At 40.2% G+C, this 24,228-nt stretch overlaps 1 non-coding gene across 1 annotated transcript; it reads right to left on the bottom strand.

Moving 5' to 3' along the window:
* Positions 1–355: 355 nt before the first annotated feature.
* LOC112320722 (U6 spliceosomal RNA) lies at positions 356–463 on the bottom strand. Its single transcript, XR_002976437.1, has one exon. It is a non-coding gene; the product is annotated as a U6 spliceosomal RNA (small nuclear RNA).
* Positions 464–24,228: the final 23,765 nt, after the last annotated feature.

Genomic DNA, 24,228 nt, shown 5'->3' with positions numbered 1-24,228 from the left:
CCTATGGAGTTTGGAATGAGGTTGACATATTTTCTACAACTAATAGCAACTAGCCTCTGGAGCTGAAACACTAAAATCTAAGAAAAGAGAAGATTTTTCCAGAGGCATATTTCTACCTTGATTCTAATTCTTAAAGATTTGTCAGGGCCACGAGTGTTGCTATTTTGAATCAAATTTCATGTTTATGTTTCTGAGAATGTGGCTTTTCAGACTAAAATCAATGTGGTGATTACAAATAATGAGGATGACTAAAACAGCAACAAAAACTTTCCATTGTATGTACCATAGTAGCAGTTAGCTACTGTCGTGATGTCATTATATTCATGGGATTGTTATGTAATAAAATATAAACTCTTTTTTTATTGCATGCTTCATTGATTTGCATGACGTCCTTGCACAAGGGCCCTGCTAATCTTCTCTGTATCGGTCCAATTTTTAGTATCTGTGCTGCCGAAGTTAGCAGTATAAACTCTTTTTTAATACTGTTTACAACATCTTTAATCCTTTGATATGCCTGAGAGAATGGAAAGAGAGTTGTTACCTTCCTTAACTGGAGAAGGAAACAGAGATGGAGAAAGATATCTATCTGTTAGTTATTCAGCAAGTTAACAGCAAGGTCACAAATCCAGACCTCTGCTCTCGGAGGACCCCTAAGGAAGAGTTTGAATAAGAGTCTAGTAATCTTTGCTATCTCTTTGAACTAAAGGTCATGTTCTCATTTAAAACCAACACCAGCCAAGACCCTGAGAAGTGCTATTTGCATAGGATATCTACAATCAAAAGTTTATAGAAACATACTATTGGCATCCTAGTAGCTTGCTCAGCTTGAACATATGCTATCTTATCCTTTTTTAGAATCATAAAAAACCAGTGCTGGAACTTTGGGTGCAGCTTAAAGTACAAACCTAGAACAATTAGGACCAACACCCCTATGATGGAATTTGAATGAAGAATTTCAATAACTTTGAAATAAATTGTGGGCATCCACTTCTTTTTCTTTAATTTAAAGTTTTGTTTAAGGGACTACAGATATAAAGCTATTAAAATTAAGCCATAATTTGCAGATTAATTTTGCTGGATATATTAAAAAATCATTTGCCATGGCTGGGTCCAGGTTAAGGGAGACAGTCTTCAGGGGCCACTGCCATCCTGTGAGTATTTTATTGTCAGGCAGGTGTTACACAAATGCAATCTGAGTTTGCATCAGTGGATTCCATCCTGTATTAATCTGATTCTGAGACAAGCAGTTGTGGCTAAGGAAAGAAAGCACTTTTTTGAGGATCAGAAGAATCGATTTAAATCCAGCTTAATCATTTACAATATAACTTGAGGAAAATTGTTCAATTTCTCTGAGCCTTGGATTTCTCATCCCCCCGAAAAATGTAAGATAACTTGAATTATAGGGGGATCACTTTGTAAATTATTTAGTTGTTTAACCATTATGCTGTGTACCTGAAACTAATATAATATTGAATGTCAGAAAATGGGAGAAAAATCTAGATGAAGAGAAGCTGATGAACAGAGACCTGGAGGTGAAGGTAAAAGAAGACCCTGGGGAAGAGTAAATATGTTGGAGGTGGGGAGTAAAAGAGGTGTCATGGATAAAGTTAGGTAAGTAGGGCCAGAATAAGGAGGTGGACTTCACTCAGTGGGACACTGGCAGCCGAAGTAACATGAACATAGGGTATGTAAAAGATGGGCCGAGGGTGGTGGCAGAATGCATCAAAGAGCAAAGTGTCTGGAACTGGGGAAGCTCTCTGAAGTGCGTTGCAATAACTCACATGTGAGGTGAGGAGATCTGAAGTATCATTGCAGTAGAGTAAACAGAGGGAAGAAAATCAGTAGGGCTCAGTACTTGGTAAGTCTCTCTCCCATATATTTGAAGAATGAGTCATGGATGACTACAAGTATTAAGCCTTGGTGATGGTTAAGATGATCATGTAATACACAGAGAAAGAAGGTGGGAGAGGAGAACAGAAAGGGTTGCCAAGATGTTGAATGAGAGGGTATGGATGGCAAGCTATCCATGGAGCAACACTGACTGAGCTTTCTGAGTGGACATGGTAACGTGGATATCGAGATTAAGTATGAAGGTGATAATTGAAGCCATTGGAACAGATGCACTCCTCTGGTGAACAGAGACAGCACAATTAAGGATGCAGGATGGAACGCTGGAGAATTAAATGTGACAATGTATGTAAAGCACTTAGCACAGTGGATAGTATATAGTAAGAGATTAATACATGGCAGCTTTTAGTATAGTTAAGAACACACAGATTTAAAATATAAGGAACACAAGGAGCTTTCAGAGGAGAGAAGCATGCATGGTAAACTACATACAGCAGCTCCCCTTTCTGATTAAAGAGTGTATTCTCCATGGTAAGGGAGTCAGTCCAGGGCTCCCAAGGGTCATCTTCCACAAAACTCCTTACCAAATACAGAGTAAGCCAATTATTAACAGCTATGTTGGTGGGGTGAATTTCTGAGAGGTATATTAATTGATCATTCAGGCATTAGCTGGAAGTGATATAAAATATAACTCATGGGCCTACTTCTTTTTAAGCCAGAGTTTGTAAGATATTACCATTATCCTTCTCCTAGCCAGTTAAGATCAGCCTTGGGAACACAAAGTAGGTTTCCAAGGACAGTGGGTCAAACTGTTCTTGTTTGGGTGGAGTCCATGGGCAATTACCATCAACTGGAACAGGGATATTCACTTTGTAGTACCCAACCAACTTCCTGGACACTTGACATCACCTCTGTATAGATCAGCTTCTGGACATAAGTCTAATCAGTCAGCCCTAACATGAGGCCCCTTAAATACCATAGTAACCATGGTACCCATATAGGCAGATAGTCCTAGAAAATCATTCATTTGTTTGTTAGCATATGTTGAGCACTTACTCTGATCCAATCACAATGTCACCCACACTCAAAAAAAAAAAATAGAAGGAAAAAAGTAAGTCAATGAATAGATAGAGAATTGGAGAGAAAATAATTAGTAAGGACTAAAGTGATAGACTATTAATAAGATGTCACAAAGAATTTTACTGTCCATCTGTCTTCATAAGCTCTTTCCACTTTATAGCAGAGAAGACAATTAGATGTGTAGGCTATTTGATCCTGATTTCTGTATTCAAGAAGTAACTAATGGCTCCAAAAAGAAGAGTTTTCCACTTTTCTTACATTAATCCAACATGAGCACAAGTGTATCTCTGTTAACGCTTGGAGGACCAAAAGGGAAGTAGAATATGATTGCTGCCAGAACAAGCTCAACAGACAGGAACAGAAAAGAATTTTACTGGCAGAAATTAGAAATTGTTCTTTCTCACTCCACCAACACATAAGTAATCAACACAGAACTACCTTCTGCTGCCTTTATAAGCTGTGTTACAAAAATGATGCCTCAACAGATACGAGTAGAATCTGCTATGCAGTAAAACTGTACCGCCCTACCTAGCACACCTGAAACTATTTTTAAAATATTTAATTTTTGCCCATGATATTTTTGATATAGACCCAAGAGTCTAAGTTAGTTAATACACGAGGCCAAAACATTTTGGCCACAGGGCTTTGGAAATCCTCCAAAACAGATTGAAAAAATATTTTCAATTAGAGTTAGTTAAAATTTGTCAGAATATTACAATCAAAAGTAGAATTGGCACGTTGGAATATGATGACTCTTTGCTCCCATGATTGTTTTGAGTTTTGTATTAAAGTGAAGTTTGCCATAGAGAGGTGAAGAGAGTTGAAATTAGTGATTGGTTTGAAGGTAAATACTTAAGGTTTTGTATATATACTTGCAAACCAATGTAAACACTGTTCTCTAATGACTGCATGTTAGTAATGTACAGTTTGTTAAAACGGTACAAAAACTACATTTGTTTGAAACTATAAATGGAAATATAAAGATACTTTTGAAATAGAACAAACCAATTTCCGACTGCGTTCAGCAATGCATTCTTTCAAATGAAGAAACATATTCTTACTTTCTTCATTTCTTTCAAATGAAGAAACATAAGGAATGCATGTCAGTCTATTACTCAACGTGTAATGTTATAATTTCTGAAATCTTAGACACACACACAAGTGTTTCCTGCATGAGACATGTAGTGCTTCAAAGGGTACTTACTATTAGATATGTGTAATGAGGTGTGTAATTTAAAACGAGACTGTATGCCTCTGGCCAAAGCCCCTAGCTTTGAACAACCACCACTCCCGCATTCCAAAGGGAGGTGCTAGATCGCCCAAGCAGGACTTGCTGTTTTGTAACCATTCATTGATCACCCATTCCTTGCTTTGGAGATGCTGAGAGATTTTTTTAAAGACAAGAAAAAGATTTCTTATAGGGTTAGTTGTGAAAATGTGGTGGCATTTTCCTTCCCCATCATGCCTACCTTGCACCAACCTGGAGCCCTGTATTGCACTTCAAGCCCAGTGGGATGGGTATCAAGGGAGTTCAGTATGTTTCCAGGTCAACTGTGAGAAATCTAAAAGGTTAGAGTCTGCCTGAAGTAACTTGAGGGAGCAGAATAGAGCACTTCAACTAGTAGGTAACTACATTGCCTTTGACAACAGAGCCGAGGTACTTGGTTGCTGAGTCAGTTGTAGACATCACAGGCCAGAGGCTACTCACGAAGAACCGGTTAGAATAATTCCCAGAAGGGTTTTCTTTGAGGGACAAGACAACCATTCACAGAAAGAGGCTCAGGAATATCACTGGCTTTACAAGGTCTGGAGAGGTACACAGACGGGTTGTCTGAAGCAAAGGCAAGGGGCTATAGTTGAGTACCACCAGGGAGTCTCCAAGGAGACCACAAAAGCACCACCCCAGAATTTGTTTGCATCTCTGCCCCAGCCAGAGGAAATTAAGACCACTACAGTAGTGCTAGTCAAACTTTTGCTGTCCCACCCTCTCCTGCCTTCCCACACTTCAGTATTAAAGGAGACATAATGAGCCTAGTGAGTGGGGCATAAGAAGAGGAAACAATTCACATCCACCTGAACAGCAAGTTTCCAGTTGAAGCAAGTCCAAGTTGGGGAAAAGAAGTTCAAAATTTTTGAAGTTCGAAAATTTTACTATTACACTGGGCAAGACATATTAATTACTGGACTAAGACTGTTTTAGGAAATCAAATAACCAGAGGAGACAAGATTTTATTATCTAATTGTGAGCATATAAACCCTCAGGTCTGCCCAGGATTTCATCTGGGAACAAAGGAAGATCTAACTGTACAGAATACAGGCAGTGCAGGAAAAGTACCAAGTTGTTTTCCTTCTTTTTTTTTTAACAAAGGGCTTCTGACTCTTTTTAAAAATATATATATATATATTTTATTTATTTTGAGAGAGGGGAAGGGAGGGAGAAAGAAAGAGAGAGAAACATCAGTGTGTGGTTGCCTTTCACACGCCCCCTACTGGGGACCTGGCCTGCAACCCGGGCATGTGCCCTGACTGGGAATCCAACCAGTGACACTTTGGTTCGCAGGCCGGTACTCAATCCACTGAGCCACACCAGCCAGACCCCAAGTTATTTTCTGATTGCACCCTACTTTTTTTTATATGTCCACAGCTCCTGCTGAAGGTACAGACCCTAAAAAGCCATGTTTTGCCCCTTGTGACTTCATTTTAGTCCCAACTCATGCTGATCAGACCAGGGAAGGGTATCTGACCAAAGTCAGCTAAATAACACTTCAGCCAGAGACTTGTGACATGCCCTTGAGTGAAAAGATAAGTAAGGGTGATCAGTTTCCTTTGCATGACAGTATAAGAAAAAGAAGAGAATGAATATACTTCACCATGGGAGTTGAAGCTCAATATCATTCATTCATTCAACACATATTTAGTAAGGGCACTACCATGTTATAATAAAGAAGATGAAACATAAAGCTCCTGTTATCAAAGTGCTAACATTCTACTGGATAAGCAGACAAAAAAAGCAGTTAAACAAGTAAATAAGTGAGATAATGACAGATTATTATTATTGCCATGAAGGAATAAATAGAATATATGGATAAGGAATAGCCAGGGGGAGGGTCCTACTCTAGATAAGGTGGTCTGGGAAGGCCTTTCTGAGGTATGATATATAAGCTAAAATCTGAAAAATTATATAGATCCAGATTTGTGTTCCAAGCATAGAGATAAGCAAATGCAAAGACCCTGAGGAAGGAAATTGCTCTGCACATTCCCAGAAATGACAGACGGCCAAGACAACTAGATCAGAGAAAGCAAGAGTGAAAGATGAGCTCAGAGAGGGAGACAGGAGCCAGACCGTGCTGAGAATGGGAGGCTACGGTGAATACAATGTGACCTAATGAGACAGAGTTTAGGCCACTGTGAACCATGTGAAATACACCTTTAAAAAAATAACAGAGACTGAACAGTAACTGAGCTGTCCAGCAAAAATTATAGCTAACAAATATTCAGTTCTTTCATGCCTGTCAATATACTGCATTAGAGGTCAGCAAACTTTGTCTAAAAATTACTAGATAATAAATATTTTATACTTTTTAGATCATACAAACTTGGTCACAATTATTCACCTGTTTTAGTGGGAAAGCAGCCAGATAGTGTGTAAATGAATTAGCATGGCTATGTATCAATAAAACTTTATGGACACTGAAATTTGAATAACGTATAATTTTCATGTGTCAGGAAATATTAATTTGATTTTAAAACTACTTAAACATGTAAAAGCCATCTTTAGCTCATGGGCCCTAAAAAAAAAAAATAGTGGCAGGATTGTTCCATAAGCCATTGTTTACCAAGCACTACTATAGATGCTTTACTTGGGGTTAACTCACATAAGATAACCCTATAATATAGGCACTGTTAATATAGTCACTTTATAGAAGGGGAAAATGAGACAAAAGTTCTCACAGTTAAAAATTGGCAGAACCAAGATATGTACCAAGCAAATCTGGTTCCAGATTACATGCTGTTAATTTTGCAATCCTGCCTTATGCTAATAAATAATGCAAATTTAACATATTCAAGAGGAACACTTCTTTAAAAGTAGAATAAAAATCAATTCCAGCAAAGGAACACTTGCCAAAAATAGTCAAAATCAACTTTTTCAGCACTCTGGAAATTAACCAATTCCAATGGCATTTCTCACAGAAATAGAAAAATGAACCTAAAATGTGTATAGAACCACAGAAGATTCCAAACAGCTAAAGCATTCTTGAGAAGAAGAAACAAAGGTGGAGGCATCACATATCCTGATTTAAAACTATATTACAAAGCTATAGTAATCAAAACAGTATGATATTGGCATTTTTAAAAACCACATATACCAATGGAACAGAACAGTAAACCCAGAAGTAAATCCCTGCATATATGGTCAATTAATTTTTAACAACAGTGCCAAGAATATACAATGGAGAAAGCATAGTATTTTCAAAAAATAGTGTTAAAAAATAGGATATCCACATGTAAAAGAATGAAACTGGATCCCTATATTACAGCATACAGAAAAATCTACTCAAAATAGAGGAAAGACTTGAATGTATGACCTGCAACTGTAAAACTCTTGTTTTGGGGGATTTGACACCATAAGCAATAAAAGCAAAAATAAACAAGTTGGACTGCCTCAAACTAAAAATACTCCTGCATAGCACAGGAAACCATAAAGAAAATCAACATGTAACCTATGAAATGGGAGAAAATACTTGCAAATCACATATTCTATAAAAGTTTAATTTCCAAAATATAGAAGTAACTTATATAACTCAATAGCAAAAATAAATAAACCAATTTAAAAATGGGCAAAAGCCCTAAATACACCTTTTTTTAAAGATGACACACAGATGGACAACAGGTATGTGGAAAAGGTGTTCAACATCACAAATCATCAGGGAAATGCAAATTAGAACCACAATGAGATATCACTTTACACCTGTTAGAATGTCTATTACCAAAGTACAAGAGTTACCCAATGCTGAGAGAACCAAGATGGCGGCGTAGGTAGACACACTGAGCCTCCTCGCACAACCAGAACTGACAGAAAATCGAATGGCAAGGAAGTCCGACACCAAGGAGATAAAAAATAAGCATTCATCCAGACCAGTAGGAGGGGCGTAGACGGGCAGCCGGGGTGGAGAGGACTCGCGTTGCTGTGGCGGAACCGAGACTGGTGGAGTGTGCAATGAACAGGGCAGGCAGTCTGACCACTAGCAGACCCTATGGCCCTACAGTCACACACAGATAAACCGAGAGGGCCGGACTCAGAGTGGTGGAGAATGGGGCAGGCAGTGTGGCGGGTAGCAGACCCCGCGGCCCCACATTCGTGCATAGATAAACCGGGAGGAATGGCAGGGAGCGAAGCAGACCGTGCAACCCAGGGCTCCAGCGCGGGGAAATAAAGCCTCAAACCTCTGATTGAAAACATCTGTGGGGGTTGGGACGGCAGCAGGAGAAACTCCCAGCCTCACAGGAGAGGTCGTTGGAGAGACCCACAGGGGCCTAGAGTGTGCACAAGCCCACCCACTCGGGAACCAGCACCAGAGGGGCCTAATTTGATTGTGGGTAGCAGAGGCAGTGACTGAAATCCAGCAGAGAGTGGACCAAGCGCCATTACTCCCTCTCGGCCCCTTCCCCACGTACAGCCTCACAGCGCAGCAGCATCACAGCACAGCGACCAGCATTACTCCACTCCAGGGAACACCTAAAGCTCCACCCCTTTAAGCAACAAAAGCACCAAGACAAAAAAAAAATGGCCCAAATGACAGAACACTTCAAAGCTCCAGAAATAATTAAACTAAGCAGGGAACAGATAGCCAGCCTATCACATGCACAGTTCAAAACACTGGTAATCAATAAGCTCATAGAATTGGTTGAATTTGGTTGAAAACTAGATGAAAAAATGAAGGCTATGCTAACAGAGACAAAGGAAAATATACAGGGAACCAATAGTCAGGCGAAGGAAACTGGGACTCAAATCAATGGTGTGGACTAGAAGGAAGAAAGAAACATCCAACCAGAAAAGAATGAAGAAACAAGAACTCAAAAAAATGAGGAGAGGCTTAGGAACCTCCAGGACATCTTGAAACGTTCCACCATCCGAATTATAGGGGTGCCAGAAGGAGAAGAGGAAGAACAAAAATTGAAAACTTATTGGAACAAATAATGAAGGAGAATTTCCCCAATCTGGCAAAGGAAATAGACTTCCAGGAAGTCCAGGAAGCCCAGAGAGTCCCAAAGAAGCTGGACCCAAGGAGGAACACACCAAGGCACATCATCATTACATTACCTAAGATTAAAGAGAAGGAGAGAATCTTAGAAGCAGCAAGAGAAAAGAACACAGTTACCTACAAAGGAGTTCCCATACGACTGTCAGCTGATTTCTCAAAAGAGACCTTACAGGCAAGAAGGGGCTGGCAAGAAGGATTCAAAGTCATGAAAGGCAAGGACCTACATCCAAGATTGCTCTATCCAGCAAAGCTATCATTTAGAATGGAAGGACAGATAAAGTGCTTCTCAGATAAGGTCAAGTTCAAGGAGTTCATCATCACCAAGCCCTTATTCTATGAAATGTTAAAGGGACTTATCTAAGATAAAGAAGATAAAAAATATGAACAGTAAAAATGACAGCAAACTCACAGTTATTAACAACCACACCTAAAACAAAAACAAAAGCAAACTAAGCAAACAACTCGAACAGGAACGGAACCACAGAAATGGACATCACATGGAGGGTTACCAACAGGGGAGTGGGAGGGGGAGAAGGGGGGAAGGTACAGAGAATAAGTAGCATAAATGATAGGTGGAAAATAGACAGGGGGAGGGTAAGAATAGTGTAGGAAATGTAGAAGCCAAAGAACTTATATGTATGACCCATGGACATGAACTATAGGGGGGGAATGTGGGAGGGAGGGTGTGGAGAGGATGGAGTGGAGTGAAGGGGGGGAACTGGGACAACTGTAATAGCATAATCAATAAATATATTTTAAAAAGACAAAGAAAAGAGTTACCCAATGCTCCTGAGAATGTGGACAAAAGAGAACCCTTGTACATTATTGGTGGAAGTATAATATGGTACAGCCACTATGGAAAACAGTAGAATAGTTTCTCACAAAATTAAAAATAGAACTACCATATAGTCCAGCAATCCCACTTCTGGGTATATTTCCAAAAGAAATTAAAACAGGATATCCATATGTTTTATTCTTCTCCCAGTGTTTTCCTTTTCAGTAAATGAACCATTCAGTTTCTCAGGTTTAAAAAAATGTCATCTTTGATCTCTTTTCTTTCCCTTCATATTCAATATTCAATGCACAAGCAAATTCTTCAGAATGTATCCCAATCCATCCACTTCCTACCTCCCCAGCAGCAGTAGGCTACTGTCATCATCTCTCTTCTGGGTTACTGTATTGGCCTCCTGGCTGTCTTCTCTGCTTTCATTCCTAGTCTCCACCCAACAGCCAGAATGACACTTCAATTGTAAATCCGATCATGACTGTTTTACCCCACTCTACAGGGCCCTACATAATCTGGCTCTTGGGTAACTCCCTACTAAGTATGAACTTCCTTCCTGCTCTCGGTGCTCCAGCCACAACTGATTTCTGTGTTGATCCTCTCACAAGATAAGCACATTCTTGCCTTAGAGTCTTTGCATTTACTGTTTCCTCTTCAGGAACACCCGTCCCTCATGGCTCTCTCTCTCTCTCTCTCAATTCATTCGGGTCTATGCTTAAATTTTACCTCCTCAGAACTACCTCTGGTCATACTATTTAAAATAGCACCATGCTACTCTCTATCCTCTTTCCCTGATTTACTTGTCTTCATAGAATTTATTGTTACTTGACATTACACTCCGTGATTTTGTCTGTTTTGTTTGCTGCTGCATTCTTGGTGCCCAGAGCAGCACCCAACACTCGGTAAGTGATCAATAAATATTTGGTGAATGAATGAACAGAAAGCCAACCAGGAGACCAAAAAGGAGAGTAGCAGAGGCAACATTATTTACAGAAGCCATACATCTCTAGGACTGCTTTGACTCCCACCAGATTTCCAGGCTCAGTTACAGTCCAAATATATTTGTAGAATAGCCAGTCCTCCTCATTTGTCTCTGTTCCTTACAAGGAAAAGAATTTAATTAAATCTGAAATTGGTACCAGGAATGGGGTGTCAAGTAATAAACCCAAAGTAAGTGTGGCACTCACTGTCTCTGCTCTGTCATCAAGGTAAGGAGCAGTAAGTAGCACGTCATCCTCCTAATATGAGGAGGAAGTAAACAGTTGAGGAGGAAAGGCTAGAAAGATAAGCCATGGGCTGGGATACGTTGGGCCCCTGAAAAATCTTTCAGGAACTTTGTGGCCACTGTCTTAGAGCATTTCTGAGGAATTAAAGAATAGTGGTTTATTATTGAGTTGGTCAAAAAGTTTGTTTGGTTTTTTCCATAAGATGGCTCTAGTAGTGCTTAGTTGTCTTTAATTTCATTCAAAACAGTTTTGATAGATTGTATTGTGACAGCTACTATATCACTGTGCATTTTAAAAAACTTACCAAAATTGGTGAATTTTTGTGTAGCCATTTTAATATTCAAGTCGGAAGGAAATATGCAACATTTTGGCATATTCTGCTTTATTATTTCAAAAAGGTAAAAACACAACTGAAATGCTAAAAAAAAAGATTTGTGCAGTGTTTGGAGAAGGTGCTGTGACTGATGGAACATGTCAAAAGTGATTTGTGAAGTCTCGTGCTGGAGATTTCTCACTGGATGATGCTCCACGAAGTCCATAGTGATCACATCGAGACGTTAATTGAGAACAATCAACATTATACCTCCATTAGCAGGAGACAGCTAATATACTCAAAATATCCAAATCAGTAAAGTTATTGGTGAAAATGAAAAATGTGTCTTTTATATTATGGAAGAAAGCATACAATCTTTTTGCCTAACCCAATTCTTTTCATTTTCGTAAGTAAAGAACAGCAGGAAAAGGGCAATCTTTGCTTCCAGGTTGCCCAGCTAGTGGCGGATAGAGAAAAATGAGGCCGGCATCCAGCCTTTTGCATCTGTCCTGTGTCTTACAAATCAGCATGGCAGGAAACACCACACCAAGTGCAAAAAAGGAAAAAAATAAATTGTGCTGCTCAGTATTGGAATAACAGGCAGAAGAGTACTGCTCTGCAGGTTCTCTCCTACCAAAACCCATAGCAGTGTGAGAACTCAGGCAGTGTGACTGGTAACCAAAGGACAAGCTCCTCTCCAAAGAATTGAGACCCAAAGCTGGTAGCTATGGGATTCCCTGCTCCTATCACATACATCCTACTGTGCACAAGAAGCTGGCCTTGAAGTGCAAGCTAGGGGTGTTGGTGGGGGTGGGTAGAAAACAGGCATTACTGCAGATTGGGAGCCTGGAGTGCAAACAGCCAACGAGTGGATTGCTCTCAGCTGCCCTGAGAGATACTGCTCTGTTTAAACACACTGATGGTGTCAATTTAACCTGCTCACAGAGCATAACCTTTGCCCTGTTACTTTAACAATTGTTGCTGAGAGAACCGAGCAGGCTCCAAGTCCCAGGACTACTTAACATACTAGTAAATGTATCTCAGTTGTCTCTTTTTGTTACTTAAATTCATAAGAAGCAATGAAAGTTTACGAGTTGCATTACAAAGTTCCAATAAATTCAGATAGACACCTGTGCTCTCTTCTGTCACATTTAGCAATCATAAATATTCAATGAGTTAAATCTTTAAGTGATCATTGTTTGCTTTTTAAAAGTCATTTTAAGAACTGCAATAAAGCTCATTTCAGTCCATGTTTCAAAGAAATTTTTGTCTAAGATTTGAAAGTATCTGAATAAATTCATTAGGATTCAGTATGGCTTCAAGTAACACTGACTTAAACAAGGTAGAAGTTTATTTCTCCATCAGGTAAAAAGTTGCTCTAAGGCTAGTATGAGAATCTACAATCCTCAGGTATTAATAAGTGGTCCTTCCAGCTCACTGTTTTGACACCCTTATGATAAAGTCCTTGTCCTCCAGGTCCAAGAGACAGCTGGAATTCCGTCATCACATCATTTTTCCACATAGCATCATGGAGGAAAAGGTGAACAATGGGAAAAGACACCCACCAGCTGCCTTTTAAAATGGTTTTCTAGAAGGTGCTACACAGTATTTCTGTTTATGTTTCTTTAGTTAGAACTTAATCACCTGGTCATACTCAGCTACAAAGAGACTGGGAAATGTCTATATTCCAGATGGCGATAAGCCTAGATCAATATTGGGTTATATTACTAAGGAAAGAGAAGAATTAATATTGAGGTTAACAACTAGCAATCTGTGCCACATCTCAGGATAGAGCTCTAGAAATTCTGTTTCCAGAGCAGCGTAGCCACAGTTGTTGCTAAGGATGAGAAGAGTAATCCATGTGTCACTGTTAAGATACACTACACGGGTAGAAAAAAAATGGAGATGGAGATTTAGGCTAGAAAGTACAGATAGATTGCAGGAGGGAAAGGGGGGGTGCAGGTGGAAGAGAGTATAGGGAGGATAAGTGGTAATGGAAAAAATACAACAAAAAATGAACAAAAAAGAAAGTAGGGATAGAATGTTTTTATTTAAAATATAGAAAGAAAAATGATGGATTAGGAAATATGAATGGGGGGTTGAAAGAAGGGCTAGGCTCTTAAGGGACCCCTCCGCTCCCCTCCAGGTTACAGAAGTGGGAGGGTAGCAGGCTTGAGGAGAGTCATGTGAAAGCAATGACTGAAAGTAGGGGTCAACAAATGATGGTCATAGAACCAAATCCAGGTCACTGTTTTTGTAAATAAAGTTTTATTAGAATACACCTACATTCATCATTTACATATTGCCTATGTCTGCTTTCCATACTGTAATGGCAGAGTTGGGTAGGTGTAACAGAGACCACATGGCCTGCAAAGCTGAAAATATTTGCTATTTAGGCCTTTACAGAAAAAGTTTGCTTACCTCTGGTTAAAACACCTGGGTGGAAGGGGTTCCACCTCTGACTTAAATCTTGTTATGTCCTTAAAGCAATTTCACATTAAAAATAACTGAATTATAAATATAATCTAAGTTCTGATCACAGGATGCAAGAGTTGCATATTACTGGGGGAGGGGCAATATTGCTTTTCTTAAATAATGGGTTATCAGTTGCCCTGAAGAAATTCCTTTTTCTTATTGTAGTTTGTTGGGTTCTTCCCAGACACTGCATTCTCTTGTTTCCAGGAGACCCATTGCATGGCTATTGGCAATTGAATATGGACCTTAGCTCTGAGAGATGATGGTAATATCCCCAAGTGTCATATCACACTTATTTTTGTGACTCTTGTTATATTGCAAAATGGAGAGATTTAATTTTCTTAAGCTAGTAAGTTTATCTATTCAAATAAGCAAAATATCCATGCATGGAGCATAGGAAAAGAAAATCATCTTTTGAATTCCAGGTCAAATGTCACCTCCTCCAAGAGGTTTTCCATGATCTGCTTGTGAATGCCCAGTGCCTAGCATAATGCCTGGTGCCTAACAGATACTCAACAAGTGTTCGTTGAGTTGAAATGTGAAAAGGGTGGACCACCAGCCTTCACCACATCTTTTCTCTTTCTTCTCCATTATAAGGCTGTCAGATCTGCCTCCAATCCACATTGTTCTGGCCATTGTATTCTTTCTTCCTTTCCTTTCTCAGTTTATTTGCTCATTTATGAATCTACATAAATTAGAGATGTGTGAAAATATGTCTTTCGGACTGAAATTTTCAAAATCTGGATTTTCTTCTACCTCTAGAAAGTCTCATTCTGTGATATTTTCCTTCTCCAGACATTACTTTCCTTCACCCCCTTCTCAGCCATAAATTGCATTCACCTTCATGTACTCCACCAAGTGGTCAAGCAGAAAACAAAGAATATCGGGTTTTATTTCCTGATATTCATTCCCCAGCTTCCTTCCTCTTGCTTCATTGATCCAAAACACTTGTTTTGAGTGACCTGTTTTGGCAAGAACTGACTCTGGTAAGAAATGCAGCATCTTCTCTGTCCTGAATTTTAAGCTTTACAATAGAGTAATTGTCTCTTACCCTCACTCTCATCAAAACATGGCCTTAACTACAAGGACATATGATTCTTATATTTGAAAAATAAACATATGAAAAACCAATCAGGATGAAAATGGAAACCCATAAATAAGTACTCCCATGATGCCCTTTCTAGGGCCATGGAGTGGCTCTGCCTTTGTTAGCAAGGAGCCCATGACAAGGGTCAAAGAATGATCTCCTTTCTGGCTCCAGCCCTGTGTGTGTCTGTGCTCCAGCTTCCTAGGCACCCTCCAGACACAGCTGCCAGGCTGAAAGGAGAGAGGAATTGATTTCAGTTTCCAACTTGAGAATGTCCTCACTGCTCTGACCTTGAACAGGGCTATTTCATTTTCTTGCCAACCCTCAGTCCATAGCCAGAGTATTTTTTGATTTTTAAAAAGATTTTTGAAAGATTTTATTTATTTATTCTTAGAGAGGGGGAAGGGAGGAAGAAAGAGAGGGAGAGAAATATCAGTGGTTGCCTCTCACATGCCCCCAACCAGGGACATGGCTCGCAACGCAGGCATGTGCCCTGATCCGGAACCCAACCTGTGACCTTTCAGTTTGCAGAATGATGGCCAGCCCACTGTGCCACACCAGTCAGGGCTCATAGCCTGAATTTTGCTCTCAGCACTGGTTTTTATGCATTTCCCCAGGATTTCTTTGTTTACTTTTCTGTGGCCCTATGCCCTGACCCCCTCCAAACCCAGAAGGGCCAACCAAGACGACGATGGGCACTAAGAGAGTTGCAGCATTGGCACTTGACAGGCTGACCGGCACCAGGGAGGACCAGTGGCTGGGAGACAACCAGGGTTACCTGACCCATCTATCCTAGTCTAAGAATCCCTCAACCCTTGTAAACAAAGAAAGATTGGTGCTAATTTTGAGATGGTTTGACCCACGTTAAGACCTATTTTTGCCTCATTTTTTTTTTCAGTTCAAAGATGAAAAGAACAACAGGAAGCTACAAATATTCACAGAGAGACAGTCTCAGCACAGTGGCTAGAGCTCCTTGGAAGAAAGTAGTAATTGCTTTAGTCTAGAACTACAAAAAATTTGAGAAACTCGTGCAGGAGAACTCAATTTTGGTCACACTGTCCAACAATAAGGTCAAAATAGATGAGGTAATTCTGTACTCGAGCAATTATATTTTTCTTTTCAGTGAGCATACCTTATTTTCAGAAGTCAGAATTGTCTATGCAACACTGATTCTTGTACAGTACTGCTCTTCTAGAACCTCCTATTCACCTCCCATGGCCCAAGACTCTCTCCCTGGGCCACATCCCAGCAAAATGTGTGATTCTCTCTGAAGCAACATTTAGCTTTCACTGGAAGGGAGCAAAATAAAGAGCTCCAGTTTCTTCTGCAGGCTGGGAGTCAGGAATGAAGAGATACGTGATCTTGTTCCAGTTCTACCTCTGCTACTTAGATAAGTTGCTTTGTTCTCTCTCAGCCTCAATTTCTGCCCCCCCCCCAAAATAAACAAGCTAAATCTTTTTCTAAGATTCCTTGCAGGCTCTACTGTAATAATTCAGTCTTAGCTGCACCAAATGCATTACACTCTGAAGGCAAGAGGAAAAATGATTGGCTCTGACATGCACTGATTTCTCTTTGCAGCAAAAATGGAAACTTTACTGAGGACATTGCCATATAGGCTCAGACATGGGGGAAGGGGAGTTATGACCAAAGAAAGCTGTGCTCCAGAGTCCTGGGCATCACTTCCTCTTGAGAATCCATAGAGTGGATTGACATTCCTCTGCTGACATAGAGGCAGCAAGAATCGTCTTCTTTGAGCATCATCCCTGCCCTCCACTGCCCATCCAGTTTACTACACATGGAGCAAACACTTCTGTGAGTCAGACACTATTAGAAATACACAAATTAATCAGGTAAGATCCTTTCCAAATCAAGCTCACAATATTTGGTAGGAACAAGAACCAGGAAGATAAAAACCCAAGGGTCCTGATTGAAAAGTCATCTGACTCTTTGCCTGCTCAGGAAAGGCAGTAAGTGGAAGTTCAGAAGATCTTTGACATCAGACACACCTGAAATCAAATTTAGACAAATTAATCTCATCAGTTTTCTCATTTTCAAAATGGCACAATAATGAAAACTCTCTCAAAGGATTAGTGAGATAATGCATGTGAAAGTTAACTTTATTGCCACAATGGTTTTTCAGGAGTTTTTGAGGTGGTACCGTTCCTCATGAATTTTTCAGTGTGCTGTAAACATTAGTTAGATATTACACAAATAAATATATAGGTTTAAATACTGACAAGTGCTATGTGTCATTTGGGTCCCCCAGGAAGCATATGCAAACACAGAGTTAGAAGCATAAGAAATGCATTGGGGTTGATGCCTGAGAAATGTTAAGGGCAAAGGAAGCAGACTTGGGCAGGAAGAGCCTCAGTCTGCAATGCAGATCTGTCAAAGGCTCAGCCAGTTCAAGAGGAACTTAAGGAACAAAGATTGCCCAGTAGAGGAATCCCACATTGAACAGAAATAACCATGCACCAGGACCACCCACTACGTCTAGTCATTAGATTGGGGGTGTCCTGGATGTACCCTTGGCTAGAAAGCTGAGGCAGGTCCTGAAAGCACCAAGGGTAGGCATTCGGTCAACTTTACTCTTTACAGATAAATAGCAAATTCCTGAAAGGTGATTTACTTGATGTACCTCCATGGCTGTCGGTGCTAATGTAGAGGTTAATGTAGAACCTAACCTAGGCTTTCCTGACAAAGTGTCATTTAAATGGAGATGTAGAGGCCAAAGCAGTGTCAACCCAACCGAGGGGTGCAGTCAGGAGCTGTCCAGAATAAGAAAGAGCATCATCCGTGAAGAACTGAGGCAGGAGAGGGCAGGACCAAAAATAGAACAAAAGTTGAAGCTGAAGAGGCTGGAGCCAGATCTGGCAGCACCTAGTAAGTCATGTAAAGGACTTTGGTCTTTTTCATAAGAGCAAAGAGAAGCTAGTAAAGGATTTTAAGAAGCATGGAGGAGTCAGGAACATAACCAGGTTGGCATTTTTAAAAAAATTACTGTGGTTGCTATGTTGAGGATAAGATTAGCAGAAGAGCAAATACAGCAAAACCATTTAGGAAGTTCTTAGACTATTCCTCATATATAGTAAGCCCTGCAAAAATAAGACCAATTATCATTACTTTAAATAATTATAAGCCCAAATTACATAAACTTACTCTTGCGCCCTACATTAAATCTAGGCACTTTTGCATTTGTTTCAAATTCTCTACCAATTACCTATAGCCTAGCCTTCATTCATCACAAATTATGCTGTAATAACCTCACATTTCATTGCTCTGTTTCAGAAATTCTGCTTCATTATAAAAACCTTACTATTTCCAGAACATAACTTACACATTTCTGTTCCAAACTACAGTTTACTCCCATCTGAATGCCCTTCTCCATTCTCTGCAAAAAATTATCTCCCTCTCTTCCCACACTCTGCTGAAGTTTTCCCAGCCCACTCCACTGAGCCTGTACCCCCTCCCTCCCATCGTCCTTCTGGTACTGACAGCTCTGTGAGGTTATGGTACATTCTGCAATGTGCTCTTTTCATGTTATTTTCCCCTTTTGAATTCTTAGAAATTAAGGACTGGAGGGCGTAATAGGAATTCAGAAAATAAAAATTTAGAGGAATAGCTTATCTTTCCAAGAAGCTTATCATTAAACAAAGAAAGAAGAGAATAATTGGAAATAGTGAATGTAGATTACTTACAATGGAAAATAGGAAAAAAATGGTAAATAAAAAGCTGTTAGAAAAGAAAAAAAAATGTGACATGCTGGTTAAAAAATAGCTAATAGCCCTGGCTGGTATGGCTCAGTGGATTGAATGCTAGCCTGTGAACCAAAGGGTCGCCAGTTCGATTCCCAGTCAGGGCACATGCCTGGGTTGTGGGCCAGGTCCTCAGTAGAGGGCACATGAGAGGCAACCACACATTGCTGTTTCTCTCCCTCTCTTTCTCCCTCCCTTCCACTCTGTCTAAAAATAAATAAATAAAGTCTTTTAAAAATAGCTAATAATAACAGGAACTAAAATGTATTTCGCCCTTACCTTGCATCAGTCACTATTCTAAGAACTTCACGTATCTAATCTGAGAATTTCATGTATATTCTTTCATTTAATTCTCACAACACCTCTATGAAGCATGATTCTTGTCCCTATTTTGTAATGATGAATATCACCCAGCCCCCTGACCTCTAAGGAGAAAGAAATTTTTCTTTGGCAGCTATGCATTGTTCCTTGTTGACCATGTGGTGAGGAGGGGAGAGGGTCAGTGGACAAGGTGATGGAAGACAAATGGCTTCGGGAGAAGTCAGCTCCCTGAGGAAAAGATCAGGTAGTGGGATGTAGAAGGAGGAGATGGATTTGGAAATAAGAAGGAAGAGGGATTTGGAAAGGAGAAAATTTCACAAAATATTTTTAAGAAGTTTTGAATATCCATTTTCCACTTCCTTAAGAAACTCTACTGAAGTTGTATTGTATATTGCCCTTTAGATTTCTGCCTCGAGTTTTCTTTAGTCCCCATCTCCAATATTGTGCTGAGTCTGGCCATTAAGAGAGCTAGATAGCCCAGAGGAAAGGTCTCCAAGAACTCTGGAGGGGTGTGAATCACAGAAATTAACTTTAGACAGAGAGGCACCTCTTTCTCTGGATCTGGAACAAGGATGGGAAGGGTTTTCTCTGTGTCACAGTGGAGGGAGATTTTGAAAGAGTAGTTTCATGGAATGATGTCAATGCCCTGTCCTGAAAATGAAAACAGAGACTGGGAGCAGAAGCCTGGGAACCCCAGAGTTTATCTAAGCGATCGATCCTGAAGGCTCAGGCTTAGGAAGACCAAAGAGTGGAGGCTTTACTGAGTCCACGGCGAAGGTGAAGAGCCTGAATTTGCACCAAATCAGGGCTAAATGTACACCATTCTTCTTCCCCGTCTTTAACTTTCTGCTCATTGACTTCCCCAGCAACCCAGGAAACAGGGTTTACCTCCTTATTTTCAAGTGGCTGGTAGCAGGAAGAATAGCAAAAGCTTTGCTCAAGGAAGAGCTATTATAATGAAATAATTGTAATTAGTGTGATAGTGCAGGGAGAGAAGCTCCATTTTTTTCTGCAGAATTCAGGGCTTTATTTGCATTTGAAAAACTGTCTCATTAGAGCAGTATATTAGATTATAAGGTATTTTCAAGCAAAAAAATTTCAGGAGAACCATAGCAGTCTCTTGCATGTGTGCACACAGAAACATATGCACACTCTTAATTTTCCAATTAAAAGTACATAATACATTTTCAATTAAAAAGCATTCAGAAAGTAAAATAAACCGACCACTAAAATTAAGGAGGATAAGACTTGTGGAGGTTTAAAGAGGAAAGGACTGGGAGTTTGCTGAAACAGACATAAGGGAAAGCTATATGGAAAGGTTAGAGAATTGTGGGATTAATTATACTTAAAAATAATTGAGTTAAAATCTTTCTAGGGGAATTAGTCCATTTCATTGACTTAGGTAGTTATAAAAGTAATTCCTTTTTTTCAGGAATTTTAATTGGGTGGCTGCAAACAGATACACATGGGGATGTCCTCCAGGTGCTAGAGTTGCAATCGGCACATTTAATTCATCAGTGAGGGATAGGAAATCCCCCAACCCACAGAGCTTCCATGCACCTAAAATCACCCCCAAATGGCTTCATACTTTTCATGTTCCTCTTCCAAGTCTTTTTACTCTTGACTAAAGCTCTTCACATGTTAGGCTACTTTCATTCTTCCTTACCCTTACCTCCTTTATTCATATTTCATAGTTTTCTCTCTGGGTTCAACAATCACATAATATAAAACTGTTTAGGATTGCAAAGAATTTCAATGATCAGTTTGTTTCTATTCTCTCATCTTATAGGTAAGAAAACCAGGACAAAGTAGGTTAATTTCCCTAGCATCCCGCAGGTGGTTAAAGGTAGGAGTGCTGAAAGACCTAGAACCCAGGTCCCCTTCCCACGGGCCGCCTAGTTTGCTACCCGCTCTTCAGCTGCTTTCCCGGGGCAGCTGTCTTCTAATTTTTCCTCCTGGGGCCTTTGCCAGCTCACTATGGCTCACCCTGTGACATGGAACTCAGTGTCACACACACACAATAAGCTTTTACAGGGGCAACCTCACACGCCCTGGTTTGTTTCCTAAACACATTGTGTGGCCTTTTGGCCTACTTTGCACATTGGGCATGTGCCTTACTTTAAGTAGGCTGGCACAAAGGCCTTCCCTTTGAAAACAGGAAAATAGAAAATCCTCTATTTTAAAAAGAAATTTTAAAATAAAACAAATGGAAAATAGAAAACTAGAAAAGTCATGATCTCATCACTTTACCCACCACTATAATCACAGGATGTACTTCCTCCAGGCTGTTCTCCTAGACATCCCTTTTAATATTGTTATCTGTCCTTAACCTGACTCAGCTCAAACCAAGTAATGGAATAAGTTGGCTATAAAACCATCTTGCTCTTCTTCAGAATCAGTGAAAGCACATCCAGGGAACACCAATATATCTAGAGCCTCACCCAGCACATAACTGGGAGGTGCAAATTACTTTTTTTGTCATTCTATGGTTGGGGGGTTGTGGCAGAGACTGCTACTCGCCTACCGTATTTTGCCAAGTATAATGCACATCCATGTTTTTGGCCCAAACTTCCTGGAAAAAATTCTTAGGTTTTAATTAAATTTTTTAAAAATTCATATTTAGATACTTGTTTCTTATAAGGGAATTTTATCATTTATTTTTGAACATATTATGGTACAAGAAATTTTATGTAACAAATAATTACAGAACACAAGGACAGATACTACTCATGTATAATGTGCTTCCTTATATTTCTCTCAAAAATTTGGGCAAAAAAGGTGCACATTATACATGGCAAAATATGGTACTTAAGATCTATAATTCCTTTTTATTTTATTAAGAGAACTCCAATTTTACTTAAGGGAACTCGATGTGAAGCTTAAAAACTATTTATCTGCCGCCTCTCTTTTAGTTAGGATTGGTCATGTGAAACAGACTTGGTGAAAAAATGTAAGCAGAAATCACAGGGTGGCATATTGCAGGGAATGCTCTTTAAAGGGGACTGGTTCCCTCAGTATGTTTGCTCTCCCTAGTCCTCCTTCCCGTGTGGTATATGTGATGGCTGGGGCTACAGAAACCCACTGTGACCAGGAGGTAATCTTGCAGATGGAAACTGGTTAGGATGTTGGCATCTGAAAGAATAAGACATCTACATCAATGACATTTTGATGCTGCTACACCAACTCTGGAGTACCAATTTCTCCACTTTATGTTATTTGAGATAAAAGTATGTGTCCGTCATGTTTAAGCCACACTTTTATTAGATTTATTTTACTCTAAGTTAAAAATTACTGATACAGGACCCAGATGTCAGGGTGGGCAGGGATATCCCCCTGGCATCCTAAGCCCGCCCTTTATCCTATCAAAGATGTCAGAATATCAGGATGGGTGGGGATATCTGACTGACAGCCAGAGCTCCAGGGGAACCACCAATGACGGATCATGACTTTGTTCCAGAAGACCAATCCCTAGCCCTCGAGGGGAGCCAATCAGAATTTTGGTGTATAAAGCCACCCCCCCGCCCATATTCCCCAGGGGCATGGAGTTCTCCGGACTGGAGAATTTCGTCCTCCAAGAGCACAAATCCCAAATAAAGCTCTGTACTGCCTCTTTTTGTGGTTGATCGGCTTTTATTCTCCGCGGAGCCTAAGAAAACCTTTCACCAAACAATGCTGAAATGCTTTTGGAGAATCTCCTCTTTGGATCTGCTGATGGTTCCTCTGAGTCTGGATCTTTTAGTTACTTGGGATTTCCCAGGCTTCTCCATGCTCCCCTCCCTCCCTCGTGGCTGCCTTGGCAAGGCCAGAACTTCACCCCTTGGACTCTTTGGATTTTACTTCCTAGACTCCCAGGGCTGGGCCCTTTTCCTCTTACCTTTGCTTTTTTTTCCAGCTGCACCCTCTGAAAGGGCCTGGCTCTGCCTGGCAACCTGCTGTTCCTTCTAAGCCCCACCTCTCACTCCCATCTCCTCCTCAATTTAGTTTGTGCACCTGCTAGGGGTCGTCCTGGCCAACTTTCTAATAACTGCTTAATGGAAGATTTACATGTAATATTTCTTTGTAGAATATTTACATGTAATATTTCACCACTAAGACGTGCTCGATTTTTATCTTAAATTTCAGGATTTGTTTCCCCTTCCTAATAGACTTCATCAAACTGAGTAAGTAGTTCCCCACAGTACCAGCGAGGGGTCATCATGGCTGACTAGACACAGCTGAAAATCTATATCCATCGGCGGCTAATGAAGAAGATTGTGATTTCATGATTTTCTCCCCCAAAGGTTAGCTGTAGACATAGAGAGGTCCTTACTCCATTTTATTATTTTTGCCAATTAATCTTTCTCATTGAGTTATGATTCTGGCAGCACTCAGGACCTGAAATCTTGAGAGTCCAGATTTACGTAATGGATAAGTGATAACTTTCAAACCAATCTAATATATCCAACTAGTGGATATAAATAAGCAAAGAAAAGTAAATGATTAAATAGAAACATTAGTGCCTGGATTTTAGTGTTAACATCCTCCCTAAGCTGTCACTGAGCAACATTACCTTGTGATTATAAATTGGTTTGGTCAAGTACTTTCTCCTTGGATTCTGGCACTATCTTTAATTCAGGCCCTCAGAGAAGCAATCTTCCTGTTCCCATTCCCTACTACTAAAGCATTCACAGGACTATTGACTAATTTTAAGTTGGCTCAGCCCAACTTGAGATGGGAAAACATGGAAGAGACCACCTTGGCTACCCCTGAAAAGAATGAGTCAGGGAATGACTTGGAGAAGATGGAAGCCTAGATAAATGGCTCTCTGCTCCAGTGCCTCCAGCTCAGCTCTCAGAGATTCTACGTCACTGGCAGCAGATTGGGAGCTGGTGTGAAAGATGTCACAAAGGTGGTCCATTTTGATTGGAACAGTTCTAATTCCAACATCCAGGGCCCTCAATGGCTTCCTTCTCTGTCTTTAACAGGGACTGCTAGAAAATCTAAATCAGAGAATAAATCATTTCTCCCCCCGGGATTCTGATTCACCTCTCTGTATCATGCAGAGCAATTCTGCACACACATACATACACCCCAGTT

The sequence above is a fragment of the Desmodus rotundus genome, chromosome 2 (assembly GCF_022682495.2).
Source record: "Desmodus rotundus isolate HL8 chromosome 2, HLdesRot8A.1, whole genome shotgun sequence".
Taxonomy (NCBI): domain Eukaryota; kingdom Metazoa; phylum Chordata; class Mammalia; order Chiroptera; family Phyllostomidae; genus Desmodus; species Desmodus rotundus.
The sequence above is the reverse complement of the archived record's forward strand: the minus strand, read 5'-3'. Positions and strand labels throughout refer to the sequence as shown.